Source organism: Ovis aries, chromosome 5 (assembly GCF_016772045.2).
Source record: "Ovis aries strain OAR_USU_Benz2616 breed Rambouillet chromosome 5, ARS-UI_Ramb_v3.0, whole genome shotgun sequence".
Taxonomy (NCBI): domain Eukaryota; kingdom Metazoa; phylum Chordata; class Mammalia; order Artiodactyla; family Bovidae; genus Ovis; species Ovis aries.
Window position 1 is genome coordinate 37,573,270 of NC_056058.1, and position 3,546 is coordinate 37,576,815.

At 37.9% G+C, this 3,546-nt stretch overlaps 1 pseudogene; it reads right to left on the reverse strand.

Annotated features, from left to right (window-relative positions):
* Window positions 1-1,520: 1,520 nt before the first annotated feature.
* Window positions 1,521-2,837, reverse strand: LOC101109356 (olfactory receptor 7A17-like; annotated as a pseudogene).
* Window positions 2,838-3,546: the final 709 nt, after the last annotated feature.

The window sequence follows — 3,546 nt, forward strand, 5'->3', positions numbered from 1 at the left end:
AAATATTTCCTGATTTCCTCTTTGATTTCTTAATTTTCTCATTAGGTTTTTTGTTATATGCTTTTCAGTCACCATAGGTTTGTGTTTTTCTCATTTTGTTTCATTTTGTTTCCTTTAGTTGATTTCTGCTTTCATATCACTGTGCTCCATAAATGCATAATGCAGTTTCTATACTTTTAAGTTTGAGAAGACGTGTTACTTGGGCTAGCATGGATCTACCTTGGCATATACTCCACAAGCACTATAAAAACTGTTGTTTTTTTTTAAAATTTAATGTTCTTTATATATTTAATGTTCTTTATACCACTATTGTGGCTCAGAGGTTAAAGCGTCTCCCTGGAATGTGGAAGACCCAGGTTTGATCCCTGGGTGGGGAAGATTCCCTGGAGAAGGAAATGGCAACCCACTCCAGTACTCTTGCCTGGAGAATCCCATGGAGGGAGGAGCCTGGTAGGCTACAATCCATGGGGTCGCAAAGAGTCAGACATGACTGAGTGACTTCACTTTCACTTTCTTTCATTCTAATGTCATTTAAGACCACTGTTCCCTTAGTGATTTGCTGTCTAGATGATTAGTCTATTGATGAAGATGAATTGTTAACATTTCCTGTTGTTCTTGTATTATTGCTAATGTTTCCCTTCATATAAGTGAATATTTGCTTTATCCTTTAGTTTCTCTTATCTTAGGTATACAAAGCAAAAGTCGCTCACTCTTTGCAACCCCATGGACTTTACAGTCCATGGAATTCTCCAAACCAGAATACTGGAATGGGTAGCCTTTCCCTTCTCCAGGGGATCTTCCCAACCCAAGGATCAAACCCAGGTCTCCTGAATTGCAGGCAGATTCTTTACCAGCTGAGCCACAAGGGAAGCCCTAGATATATATATGTTAGCAAATATTTTTAGTATGTACCCTTCTTGTGTTGATTCCTTTCACATTATGTAATACCCTTTGTCTTATGCAATAAAGACAAATTTTCTTCAAAGTCTAATTTTTCTGGTATGAATATTGCAATCCCCCTTCCTTATAATGTTCATATTGCATAAAATACCTTTTCCAGTCCCTTACATTCATTCTTTGTGAAAATTTAGTCTGAAGCTGGTCTCTTGCATGCAATATATAGATATGTGTGCTAAGCTGCTCAGTCATATCTGACTCTTTGTGACCCCATGGACTGTAGCCTGCTAGGCTCCTCTGGCCATGGAATTTTTCAGGCAAGAATACCGGAGTGGGTTGCCACTTCCTCCTCTAGGTGATCTTTCCAACCCAAGGATTGAACTCACATCTTCCACATTTCCTGTATTGGCAGGCAGTTTCTTTACTAGTGCACCACCTGGGAAGCCCAGCATATAGATGGGCTCTGCTTTTTTATCCATTCTGCTACCTTATGTCTCTTTATTGAATCATTTATCCCACTGGCACTTAAAGTAATTATTGATATGTATGTACTTACTGAAATTTTATTACTCATTTTCCAGTTTTTATAGTTCTTTTAAAATCATTCAGGATAATAACTGTCATTTGAGAAAAATTATCTTTAATTAACCCATGTTGTACCACAAAATTAATCAAAATTTCCAAGTCTTTCTTCTCCAAGGCTGGGAAAAGCTTTGTGAAAGTAGGAAAATGCACAAATAAAAATGGAAAAGTAGGAAAATGGACAAAAGAAAATGAACAAAAAATCAGCAGATAGAGGGGGAAACTTAAAATAGTGAGTATACAAATTGTCTAAAGTGTTCAAATCAAAGAAATGGAAAATTTAAGAAATTAAGACAAACAGCAAGTTCAACACCCACAATCTGATCAAACAATAAGGAGTCCTTGTTTTAAGGTTTTGAGTCCTTCTTCAAGGATGATTCTTCAGATCCAGAACAATTTTCCTTTTTATAACTGCCATCTGGAAGAATCCTTTCAGAGCGCTCTTTATGTCCTTATTTCTCAGACTGTAGACGAAGGGGTTCGGCATGGGTGTGACCAGTGTACATCGCCGAGGCTGTTGCACTTGAGTGTGAGCTGTGGGTAGCAGCCGAGCTAAGGTACACTCCTAGGCTTGAACAATAATATAGGAAGACAACCGAGAGGTGGGATACACAGGTGGAAAATGCTTTATATTTCCCCCGAGGTGATGAGATTCCACGTACGGAGAACACTATCTTAGAGTAAGAATAAAGAATACCAGCCAGGGGGCCACCACCCAACAATACTGCTGTAAAATACATAAAAACATCATTAAGAAACGTGTCACAACAAGCAAGTAGTACAACCTGTTTGATTTCACAGAAAAAGTGAGGGATTTCCAAATCTGTACAGAAGGACAGCTGTAACACCACTAAGCTTTCTAACAAGGAAAACAGGGCACTAGTGATCCAGCACGCCAGCACCAGCAGCCCACAGAGCCAGGGGTTCATGATGGCTGTGTAGTGCAGGGGGCGGCAGATGGCCAAGAAGCGGTCATAGGCCATCACAGTCAAAAGAAAATCATCCAGTGCTGCAAACAGCATGTAAAAATACATCTGGGTGATGCACCCTCCATAGGATATAACTCTGCTCTGAATCTGTATATTTATTAACATCTTTAGGATGGTTGTGGTAGTGAAACAGATGTCAACAAAGGACAAGCTGGAGATGAAGAAGTACATGGGAGTGTGAAGATGGGAGTCTAAACTGACAGCCAGGATGATGAGCAGATTTCCAAACAAAGTGATCAGATACATGGAGAGGAACATTCCAAATATGAATGGTTGCAGTTCTGGTTCCACTGATAAACCCTGAAGAAGAAATCCTGAATTTTGTGTATCATTTCCTGGCACCATGTGCTGGTGTTGATGACTAGGAATAAAAAATACATATATAATTTTGCACAAATAAGTATTATTTAAAATGCTACAATGTATATATTTAAACCATATATATGCAAAGTAAACATAAATAAAACATTTAAGAGATGTTTTGCAACATCTCTGACTAGATGTTAGAGAGAGAGGAAATATACAGACTTGTAGGAAAGTCTGTACAGACTGAGTAGGAAAGGATATCTAAAGTCCTCAGGTGGTCCTATATAGATGGCTATATGGACAAAATTTTCAGACTTTCTCCCAAGGAATTAAACAGTTGTAATGAGAAATATTTTATGCATTTGAGGAACATATGGTGAGTACTGGCCATTTTCTAGGCATAAGATTGTGAGAAGCAAAAGCCAAATGATATAATGACAGTGAAAAAATATAAGCAAATAAATATTGCATATCATGTGACATAGTGACATACGTGAAGACAGAAAAGACGGTATAAAAACAGTGGATGAGGGTGTTATTTATTACTGAGAATTTGGGAAGACCTAAAAATGATGAAGACAAAGTTATAAACTAATGATAGTTATTAATATATATGCATCTAAAAGAGAAGAGCTGACATGTATAAGGCAGTTTTTGAGATCTAAATGGAGAAAGCTGACAGCAACAGAAGAAGAGTAGTGGATTTTAACTCCTTGCTTACATAGTGAATAGATCATTGGAACAGCCTTATATGAAACGTTGGGTTGGAAGG